Source organism: Orcinus orca, chromosome 12 (genome assembly GCF_937001465.1).
Source record: "Orcinus orca chromosome 12, mOrcOrc1.1, whole genome shotgun sequence".
NCBI classification, from domain to species: domain Eukaryota; kingdom Metazoa; phylum Chordata; class Mammalia; order Artiodactyla; family Delphinidae; genus Orcinus; species Orcinus orca.
In genome coordinates this window covers 36576090-36588514 of record NC_064570.1, presented here as the reverse complement: position 1 = coordinate 36588514, position 12425 = coordinate 36576090, and the positions used below count along the sequence as shown (strand labels likewise).

The window sequence follows — 12425 nt, the reverse complement described above, 5'->3', positions numbered from 1 at the left end:
ACAATCAGCCAACCCCAAGGAAAAGAGCCGCCTAGATGATTAACAAGCAACCAAGTCTAGCAAAAGAACTGCCCATCTGAACTCAACCCAAATTGCCAAACCACAGGACAATGAGCAAAAAATGAATGTTTTTTTCAAACCCTAAATTTTGGGGTGGTTTGCTATGTAGCAAAATTAACCGATATATGAATATTCATACAACGGAATGCTGGTTGAAAATAAAACAGATTAAATTACTGATACATGCAATACCTTGGATTAATCCCAAAAATAGTATGCTCAGTGGAAGAAGCCACACACAAATCATTATGATTCTATTTATATGAAGTCAAGACCCAGCAAAATTATTATATGGTTACTGACTTCCAAACACTGGTTGCCTGGTGGGTGGGGTGGGAATGGGAGGAATGGTGACAAGACAGGGGCAAGAGGGATCTTTCTGGGATCACAGAAATATTCATGGGGAGTCTTGAGAATCCTCATAGCTGAGTTTAAGAGTTAATAGGCCAAAAAAGAATTCCGATAATATTAATTAAGTTGTATAATATAGGTATTTTAACAGGGTGCTATATGAGTACAGAGCAGAGAGTACCTATCTGTGCCTTTTGACATTTGGGAAACACTTCCCTGAAAAGTAGTCTTGAAGTAGCCCATGCTGCATGTAGGCACTCACTATATGGTATTCAATTTTATTTGTTGGATAGGAGAATGCCATATTCAAAAGCATGAAGGTATCCAACAGTATGTCATATATATGGGGGTAACTACCTGGAGATTTAATATGGAAGACTAAAGGGGAGCCACAAGAGTTGGGGCTGGAAGGATAACCTTGGGCCAAATCACACATGTTCCTGAATGCTTTGGTATCAATTCTTTATCATATGAGCAAGGAGAGCCATTGATTAGATTTTCAGGCTCTTGGAACCACACCGCCCCTATGACCATCCACCTAATGTGAGGCTTGCCTTGCTCACCAACAGTAAACTGATGGTAATTAGGTGCTCACCAATATATTCTAATATAAGAAGCCCACTCTGGTGTGTAGAGGCATATATAAACAATTCAGAGGAGGACTATAAAATCATGATGAGTTGGAATCACTGAAAGAGAACTGAAATGGTAATTAAATGGGTGAGAGGAACATTCCAGTTCTTCTACACACCCCAGGCTCCCCACAAGTGGCATTAAACTCCTCCATGGTTTGTCTGATAGCTGAGCCAGTTTTTTTCTTGCTGATTTCCAACCTCTGCTAATCCAAAGCTCAATATTATCCTCTATATTCCAATTTCAACTTGGAAAAGTTGGTGAACTTAATTTTAGGATTTTTCTTTCTGAATATGAATTCACTCAGAGTTTTACAATCTTATGTTCCCTCATGCGACAGTAGTCAGTTTTGCCAGTTGGATAAGTTAACAATACCATGTAAAAGTGAAAAACATAGTATTTCAGGTTTGTAGAACCGGATTCAAGTTCTTACTATCTCTTAATCTTGGAGCATCACTTAATTCCCTCAAGCCTCAGCTTTCTCATTTGTAAATCATGGGTAATATGGAAAATCTCTCCTTGGTTCTGGAAAGAATAGATAGAACAATAGCCGTAAAGATGTGAACATATGCCCAGAATATAGTGAACACTTCAACAATGCTAGCTATTACCTTGAACAGTAATCACTAGTCTTTCCTTTTCTACCTCCCAGGACGTGAGGGGTTCGTTAGATGATTGGTTGTTTGAAGTTTAAACACTGAAAAATGAAAAAGTAAAACACACAAATACAGTTGCAGTTTTTCCTAGTTTATATATTCCCAAGTGGTAACAATTGTGTTACCATTAATTAATGAAATCCTTTTATTCTGAAGTCCTTGACCTGTATCTTTCACCCTCATATTGGCTGTGTGTTATGTAGAAAGAAGATAATGTAGGATTTAGGTTGAAAAGAAGGTAACTCAGGTAGAAAGGAAGAGAGGAACAGTGAAGAATACCAATCATAGCCAAGTTCTGACTCCAAAGTTATTCAGTCCAACTAGATTACCCTGCTGCACATGGATAGAGCTGACGGGTCTTTTAAATGACACTTTAATTCAGTTTTGTGCTTTTTAAAATTGCTTTGGGAAGAAACTGGTCTTCAAATTTGTGTCTTCCACAATCTACATCTTATTCCCCTTGGGAGTTCTTTTCCTGTTAGTACCTTCATTCCCATTCATCTTCCTCTGCCACATGTTACAGAAAGTACTTTGCTTCAGAAGCAAGCTTCACTGAATGCTACACAAAATACCTTTTCATAGAGCGTAAAGCTTATTCCCACAGATGTCATGGTAAAGGGACTGATTACTCTAAGCTTCCTATTTAACTATATTTTCAAAACCTTAATAGTAAGGTTTACTGTAACATTTTGAAGCAACTCTTCTCTCTAGCTGGTATGCCGATGTCTCCTTTTTAGTTTTTGGGTTTTTTTTATCTTTTTTACTACAGTGAGAGCACTATTCTTGTTGACATCATTTTTTTTTTTTTTTTTTTTTTTTGCTGTACGCGGGCCTCCCACAACGGGAGTTGTGGCCTCTCCCGTTGCGGAGCACAGGCTCCGCATGCGCAAGCTCAGCGGCCATGGCTCACGGACCCAGCCGCTCCGCGGCATGTGGGATCTTCCCGGACCGGGGCACGAACCCGTGTCCCCTGAATCGGCAGACGGACTCTCAACCACTGCGCCACCAGAGAAGCCCAATAATTTTTTTATAATGATGAGCTTGTCATTTAACACTTTTTCTGATCCTCATTATTTGCCAAAAGAAGAAACACCTCATGAAGGTTCATCAAAGTTGAATAACATTAACTCTCTTACACCTCCCACCACGTAACCAGTCAGCCTGGACTAAAATTCCGGGCTGTGAGAGGACAGCATATGCCTCTAAGCCATGGGGACATTCCAGCTGGCATCGACAGAGCCAGCAAGGAGTTTGATATCTGACTTGTAGTTTGCCCAGTGAGACTTACGAGTCCCAGCTGTATTTCTTGAGTCAGCTCCTGTTTCTGTAAAGAAACACTTAAATGCAAATCAACTTCTAGTCTGGAAGATGATAACTGGTCAATTCCAGAAAGGTCTCTAGTGGAGTCTAATCTACTTAGTATCCTATTGAAAGGAATGACTTCTGCCTAAACAGAGGCCTTGTGCCCACACATGTGCAGCAGTATTATTCTAAGGATCCTAGATTCCCCTAGAAATGTGGACCAGACAGAATCTAGAGACCAAAGACAATGTCTTTTTCACCATCACCCAAATATTAAATGGCCTGCTATATTTCACCAGTTACTTTAACATGGAAAAACAGAATATTTACTAAACTAACATGGGTAGATGTGTTCACTTTGCTCCTTGCTAAATGTTAACTATACAGAAATTATACAGAAATATTATTTATACAGAAAACATATGAATGGACTTACTATTTCCAACTTTTATTTCTAAACAATGATAATTTACTCATTACTTATTTTTTAAATCTCTGAAGGGAAGTGATCACAGAGGTCATGGGGTTTTCAGTGATGTTCCCAGGAAGTAGTCAACCATCAATCTGCATGGGAAATTCTCTATCATCATCATCACCATCCTCACCATGTTTGTAAAGAACTTTCTATGAGCTGGGAAGTTCACTCATCCTATCTCATTTCTCCATCTCCCTTCACAGTGTGGTTACAATTCTGCTGAGTATCTCTCTTCAACTGTGGTACCAGCATTGAACACTGTCAGTATTTTGACTGATGAGACCAGAAGGAAGTGGGGCTATTCACCTCCCTTGTGCTACACACAGTAATTCTCTTCAGCTAGCCAAGGACCACACTGCTAGTTTAGGCATCCTCCGTATAGTTACAGAATTTGATCATCAGACCATTGTTGTTCTTTCTCAAGAATTTTAAAATGACATGCAGAACAGGACTTAGGGTGAGATACCTGAAGCATGCTCTGCCCTCCAGTTCTAAACTGATCTCTTCACTGTGGCTCTTTTCAGAGTCTAAGTCTTTAACCAGATACAGATCCAGTGCATAGTCTCCACGCACATACTATACATTTACATATACATATTCTTACAATGTCATCTTATTCATGATTTCTTGAAATATCATGGTGTGATATGTGCTGAAGCACCAAGTATGTTATATATTCCAAATTTTCCTTATCTTCTGATCTAGCACCTCTGAAAAAGGGAGAAATGTTAATATAGTTTTAGCACCTTTTTTAAAAACACAGGTCATTTTTGCAACTAGTATTGCAGTACAATTCTCCTAGTCTCTTCAGAAGAATCTAGCCTTGTATCTCACTGTCATCTCTAGAACAGCACACTTCCTCCAATGAAACACACTGAACTCTTTTAACCCTGTCTGTTGATGTCGACATACCTGAGATGGGCTAATTTATTTTTGCATGTCTTACTTGTACAACTACTTTTGCTTTAGGATCCCTATTATCTCTGAGCAAAAATTACGCTATTTGTACCATTTGCTCACAAAAGAATCATGTACTTACTTTGTTCAAAGTTGCTACTGGACAGTATTGATTGTTTACATTTTACAGAACATTGTAGCACTTCTCTTTCTCAAGTGCTTCACTATAAATAAATCAGCGTCCCTATTACCTGTGACATGTATACAATCTTAGTTTTATTATCAAACTTAGTTTTATTACCAAAATAGTAGCGTGTTGTTGACAGGTTGCTTTTTGCATTTCTTTTTTGCATTTTTTTTTTAATTGCGATATAATTGACATATAACATTGTATTCGCTTTAGGTGTATAACATAATGCCAGTTATTTTCAATGAACAATTTTGGTTACAAACTCCTATTATGGGTCCTGTCTCAAAAACTAAAGGTATCTTGTGGCAGTTCTATTGCACTAGATCAGCCATTTATTTGATCACCTCCTAAACGGCAGATGTATAGAATGGTTGAACCACTGCTCTCAGTACAGTTTTTAAAACTAATGGGATATTTAAACTCTGAATGAGGCATTAACCATGATGACATTTGAATTTTATTAGTCATCTTTTATGCTGCCTGAGTATCTCCTGCTCTTCCAGCTTTACTAATACATTAGACTCATTTGAACCCGGGTAACTCTTTGGTAAGGTTGGCCTAAGAAATCTACCAGTCTCCAGAGGCCAATTTAGAACGGGAATTATTGGTTAAGCCAGCATTGGCATGCAGTTCAGTCCATTTCCCAGCCTTAAGAAGATAAGGCAAGTTTGCATGTACGTCTACCTTTATTTAATCTTTTAAAAAGTGTTTAATACGGTCATGCTTGGTGATGCGACACAATACCTAAAGGCTGGTATTAAGATACGTTTCTGATCCTCTGAAAAGCTTTTCTGACTCAGTAGGCTGTGAAAGTTCACAACAGCCCTAAAGGCAATCCTCCATGAGTTATTGTAGATTGATAACTGCACCTGGATTATTCATAGCAAAGAAAATTTGCAACATGCTCCTTAATAGCCCAGCCATTGGAATAGTTTAGGATAAGAATCACCTGGTGGACAACTGAAATGATATACCAGTCTACATAAAAAATATTTCATATAAAAGACCTTCATTAATAACACTGATATAATCATATTAGAATATTTTGCTAAAGCAATCTTCAAATACGTAAATGGAATAAGATGCAAAAGAGCAAGTAAAATCATTTGCAACTTAAAAGTATATCTTGTGAGCATATAATATCCTTCTGTTCAAATTCATATTATAAAAAGCATGGGCTTATAACATCTGAATTATGAATTCAGAACAAAAATAGATGATTTAAATGAAACACAGAACAAATCTATTTGAGAATGAGACATTTGCAGATAAAAAAAATAGTGTTTGCTACCCCCATCTCCACCCTAGTCAAAAAAGGAGCATTGAATAATAATTCTATATTGTATCAGCATAAAAAACTATTGTGAACTTCTCTGTTGATCTAAGGGCTCAGAATTAAAATGTGTCTTTGTACTTAAGAAAACAAGTACATCCACCTTGTTTAAATATATTTGCAAATTTAGAAATTATAATAACAATACAAAAAGGTCTTTTAACATAAATGACAGTTGCCTAAATGTAGTATTTTTAAATTCATCTTTTTATTGTGAAATAATTATAGAAATACATAGAAAATAATTGTGAAATACATAATGCAATTGTATGAAATAATACAGAGAGATCTTGTGTACCCTTTATCCCGTTTTGCCCAATGGTAACATCTTGCAGAACTATAGTACAATATCACCATTAGGATGCTGACAGTGGTGCAGTCAAGAATCCTTTGTGTTGCCACATCCACTTCCCTGTGACACCCCACCTTCCCTAGTCCTGGCAACCAGTAATCTGTTCTCCATTTCTCTAGTTTTGTCATGTCAAGAATGTTATTTAAATGGAATCATACAGTATACAACCTTCGGGAATTGGCTTTTTTCACTCAGCATAATTCTATGGAAATTTATACAAGTCGTTGCGTGTATCACTAGTCCCTTTCTTGTACTGCTGAGTAGTATTCCATAATACGGATATGCCAGTTGGTTGAGCAGCTCACTCAATGAAGGACATCTGGATTGTATCCCGTTTGGGGCTATTATGGATAAAGCTGCTATATGCTTTAGTGTACAGGTTTTTGTGCGAACACATCTTCCTTTCTCTGGCATAAATGGCCAGGAGTGTGTTGCTGGGTTATATTGCAGTTGTGAGTTTAGTTTTTCTAAGAAAACTTCAAACTCTTCCAGAGTGGCTATACATAAATATTTCTGTCTTTTTTCTTCCAAGATTTTTGTAGTTGGTCTTCTAAATTTTGACCATCGTGAATCTTGGTATGAATTTCTTTGGGTTTTTCCTGTTTGGGCTTCAATCAGCCTCTTGAATACATAAGTCAAATTTGGAAAATTTGCAGTCACTATTTCTTCGAGTACTTTTTCAGTACTGCTCTTTTTTTCCTTTCCTTTCAGGACTCCAATGACACAAATGTTAGATGTCTTATTATAGTCCTATGGCTGTATGAGGCTCTGTTCATTTTCTTTTTTAGTCTACTTTTTTTCCTCGTGTATATTGGGTAATTCCTATTGTTCTATCTTCAAGTTCACTGATTCAGTCCTGTCTCCTCCATTCTGCAATTGAGTTTTTTTAATTTTGGTTACTGAATTTTTTTTTTCAGTTCTAAATTTTCAGTCTGGTTCTTCTTTATATCTTCTATTTCTTTGATGACACTTTTTTTTCATTCATTTCAAGTGTGTTCATAACTTCTTGCTGAAGCATTTCTTTTTACTCTAAAATGTTTGCCAGATAATTCTAACATCTGTCATCCAGCTCTGTGTTAGCTTCCATTGGTTGTCTGTTTTCATTCATGTTGAAAACTTTATCCTTATTGATACAGCGAGGAATTTTAAATTGAAACATGGACACTTTGGGTATTATATTATGAGACTCTATATCTTCCTTAAATCTTCTGTTTAGCTGGCTTTCTCTGGCGCTCCTTTGGCAGGGGAAGGAGAGACACTGACTCATTACTTCCGAGCAGGGGTTAGAAGTCCAGATTCCCCACTCAGACTCTATTGATACTCAAGAGAGGAAGGGCTTCTCATTAAGGCTTGGAGACAGTGGAAGTTCCTGCTCTCTACTCAGCCTTCACTGGTACCTCCAGGGTACCAAGGTACCAGGGTACCAGGGAAGGCTAGGAGGGGTAGCAGTGCCTTGTTACTGCTCCCAGCTGGCTTCATCTAACACCACAGGGGCAGGGCATTGACCTCATTACTGCTGGTCATTGGTGAAAGTCCTGATTCTCCACTAAGCCTCCTCTGACACCACCCAGTTGGGAAGGGAGGGGTGCCTTCTTACTACAGAGTGAGGCCAGAAGTCTAGATTCCCTTTGGGGGTCTCTACAGACACTACAGAGGGGGACTTCCTCCTTCCTGGCAGGAATGAAAGTCCAGGCTCCCTGCCTCACTTCTCAGACACCACAGCCTGACCAGGAGGGAAGACCTGGCTCCCTCTTCTTTGTTGCTGTGGCTGGGGAGTGGGGTTACAGTTTTTTCTGTGGCATTGGCTAAAGAGGGCTATTATTGTCTTAAATTGTTTTTCTGTCTTGTTAGGCTGTCCCTTTCCTGGTCCTTTGGTTAGCGAGAGCAAGCTTTTGTTGAGGCTCTTTTATCTGTGCCTATTGGCATTTCTGTGTCATGGGCTTCTTCAGCCCCAAGTATGGTATATATGAGACAAAAGAAAAATAGGAAACTCACTCCCATGTCCTTCTTTGGGTCCCAAGATTCCTAGCCAGTCTACCTTCTTTCCATCTTTCAGAGTCTTCCTATGTGTGTTTTATATATATAATGTCTAGGGTTTTCAGAAGTATTTAGTGGGAGGGTTAGGGAAAAGTATGTCTACTCCAACTTCCTGAAAAAAAGTCCAGAAGATAGTATTTTAAACACTAAGGCTATTACATTTTCAATTATTACAATTAAATCTTTTTAAATACTTACCAAAAGGCTTCAGTTTCCTCTTATCTATTAGCTTCTAAGTGAATTTCTGGGATATACAGTCATAATTTGGTTTGTAGATACAAAAAAGAATTTTAATCTGATTTAGTTATAGAGAGAAAATATCATTTCCTTTCAGCCAGTAATGATATCAAGATGATATATAATTCCCTATCAGGTGAATTAGAAGTGAATAAATCATATTAGATGTATCAAGGTGAAAAGATGAATAAAAATTAAAAGATTTAGGCTTAGCTCTGCTTTGAATGCCAAAGACTGAGACAACTGTAATATTTTGGTTTGTTACAAGTGGATAATTATATGTTTGCCTAGTATAATACCACTGGTATCTTTCATTGTTACTCTGAGCCATCTTTAAATAAGGAACAGAATAAAATAATTTTATTTTCATTCCAGGTATTCATATCCACTATGACCATGTAGGTCACTGTTTCCTACTTTGGGAACCATTACACCCCTTCACATTGCCCAAACTCCTCTGAAACAGGGCCTCTTGCTCCTCTCTGAACATAATCCACATCTTCCCATAGGTTGCCTGAGCTCTGCTTGGAAGATGTTCTCACCTTTCCCATTACCCTCTCAAAGCCTTACACCCCCATCTCTCGAGATCTATCTCCAAAATGCCAACCTACAACCTACCCTGGGAATGGATTGCCAGTTCTTTGGGAAGGCAACACTTTAACTCAGTCTTAAAGGATGAGTTAGAACTACTCAAAGGTGGAGAGCTGAGCAAGGAAGGAAGGGAGGAGGAGATGTAGGGCATTCGCATACTTTGTTGGCAGAAGGGGTTAAAGAGTTAAAGAACAGAGGGCAACCACCTGATATATGTCTGCAAACTACCAACAGCTTAATACTGGCATAAATTCTGAGACAAGGAGTGGTGGGAAATGAGGCTAGACAGGGACTATATATCACATTAGGAAGAATATGTATTTTGTGAAAAATTTTATACTTCTTCAGTAGAAGATGGGGTGCTCCTTAAGTGTACTGCATAGAAAATTACATAGTTTGAATTGCAATTTGATACATACTCAAAGCCCTCTGGTTAAAGCCCTAATCTGTCTTCACAGCTTTTATTTCCGTTGCTCTAATATGAGGTCACAAACTCTCATCAGATGGAAGGACTGGCTCTTCCTTGAACACAGTCTATAACTTCCCCACTTGATGAACTCGCTCAGAAAAAGCAAGGCCCATTTTACTTCTCCTCTGCAAAAATACATATAAAGGTAGCTGTGAGGATTAATGAGCTAACGCGTGAAATCACCCAGTTTACCGTTTGTCAGTTAGGAGACAATCAATTTTCTTCCTTCCTCCTGGCACTTATCTTAGTCTACTTTGAAGTACAATCATATGTGTACCCCTGCTACAAGACTGCAAAAATCCTTTAGACTGTGTCTAAACAGTGGCTCTAAACGAGGGGCAGTTTTGCCTTTGAAGGGATGTATGGCAATGTCTGGAGACATTTTGGATTATCTCAATTATCAACTGTCTCGATCATAGGATGTTAGTAGTTATACATCCTATAATGCATAACAGAGCCCACAAAAAAGAGTTACTCAACCCAAAATGTCAGTGGTGCCGAGGTTGGGAAACCCTGGCTTGGTTCATCTTTGTGGCCCGGGCAGCAGTTAGCAGAGTTGCATGTTATAGGAAGTATTCAGAGCTGTAAGAAATTCATTGAAACTGCTTTTCTGTAGGTAAATTTATAAGTTGCTGTGAGGGAGTAAAAATTAAATTAGAAATGTATTTGGTGTAGGAAAATTGAAAGGTAACAGAGGTTTATGAATCTTTATTAATTTGGGAGAAACCAATTTCCATTTGTATTTAGAGGTGACCAATTTAAAAGGTGAAGTTCTCTTAATCAGCAAGTTTTTGTAATGAAATGCAGCAGGATTTACTTTTATATCAAAGTCACTCCCCTGATAGTTAAAGAATGCAACCGAATACAATTAAAAGATCACTGGTAAGCAAAATACAGTGCCTTGGCTGCATTCTGGGAGTACAGTTAGTAATCTAGATTCTAGTGACACTTTAATGAGAAGTTTAAACTCACTGGCCCTGAATCTCAGAATTTATCAATGTTCTTTACCTAGATTTTCATTTAAAAGTAATTAAGTGATGAGTGAAAATCAAGAGAAAAGTTTGTGATTAAGAAAAAAGTTGCTTTGTAGATAATTCAAGTAGTAAGTATTTTAAACTGAAAAGAAGAGATAAACTACTGATAAATCTATGGCATTTAGCCACAATGGTAAGGCCTTCCTGTGGAGGAAGAAGGGGAGATACAGGCAGTACCCAGGGGATTTAACCAAACCCATAGCCTCTTTACCCCGCCACAGTCGGATCCAGCACCCATGACAGAGTACGCATGGGACTAGGTCACTCAGTGATACAGGCATTTTCATGGGCCCTGGTGGATAAAAGATTAAGAAGTGTTAATCTGCTTCTCCATTATCTGTGAAAATGCTCAAATCACTGTGTGATTTTGTTTGGTCAAATCAATATCTTTGCTAAAGCCAAATAGGATACACTGGTTTTTAATAGTACCCTGTATTCTAAAAATAAGTCCCATAAAAACAGTAACCTGATGATTCCATTATATAAGGAGACTGTTCTTACTATCACAATTTTATTGCCAATAGCAACATATACTTCAAAGAGAAAAATCCTTATTTGATGACTTTTCTAACATACTTTTAAAAACCTAAGTGCTAATGTAGCATCAGTGGTATGTTATCTAGCTCTCTGTTACTATGTGTAGTGGTTCAGATACTACACTTGGGGGTGGGAGGGCAGCGGGTCCACTGTCCCTCTCATCCAGGATCTGAAAACAAAAGCTTGTGGAGAATATTTTGCATAAGTCTGCTTTCTCATTCATTGCTCTCTCTTAAGCAGGGTCACTGTTTCTGTGCCAGGAAAACCACTGTTTTATCTCATGCCAGATCTCTTTGGAAAAGAACAGAATCTGCCAGAACGTGCTTTCTTTCTCAAACTAAAATTAAAGATTTTCTAAAGTTCCTTTTAACCAGACCTCTGTCTCCAAATAGTTCTTCTCATTAAATACCTATCAGTGTACCCTCTGACTTAAAATGTTCCACTCACATCTTCCAGAAATACTGCAATCTGTCAGCTAATGGAAAACAAATTCATTAGGTTTATCACAGCAGCAACTTTTTGCCCTGTACCTTAGCTTCCTGATTGAAGACTGTAGCCTTTTTCCCAAGGTTCCCTTCCCCGATGCCAAATACTCAGTAGGATCAGTGCCTGTCTGAAATGTCACCGTGAAGAATTTTCATCACTGTCCTGAGGACATGCCTTTAAGGATTCCTCCAAACTGGATTGTTTTGGAAAAAAAATTTTCCACATATCAGGAAATTAGTTTGCTTCCTTATACCAGTGCTCATTATTTGACTAAATAATTATACTTATATGAAGGAATACAAAACTACACCATCTGAGGGGACATATATCAAAGGGCTTTACTGTGCTCCTTCACAGATACTATTTCAGTGAGCAAAGACTTCCCTGACCACAGGGACCTCTGTTGTATGCTTCAGAAAGGATGCTCTGATGTGTGCAATCCCAGTCAAATGCATTGTGATATTCCTTACAGTTACCCACCCCGTTGCTCCTCTGTATCATGTCATCTTAACTATACTCGGTATGTCCTGGTTCCTGTTACTGGTCTAAATAAGAGTTTTTCTTACTTACAAAGTGTTGAGGCAACATTTCAAGTAATCTCCTTAATATTTTTCTCTCAGAACATTTTTCTGATAGTCAGCAGGAGTCCAATTTTAGTATCTTAGGCTCTGGGCTAATGAAAAGTGAATTAGAAGTTGACTGGCACAAATGCAAATGCTAATCCATTGATGAATGGCCATAATCCTGTATTTTTCCTCTGGATCTAAAATAACTTGTTGTAGATT

At 38.1% G+C, this 12425-nt stretch overlaps 1 protein-coding gene across 3 annotated transcripts in view; it reads left to right on the top strand.

Moving 5' to 3' along the window:
- The window catches only part of NKAIN2 (sodium/potassium transporting ATPase interacting 2), a 980961-nt gene that overhangs the window by 942502 nt on the left and 26034 nt on the right, over nt 1-12425 (top strand). The window lies entirely within an intron of this gene.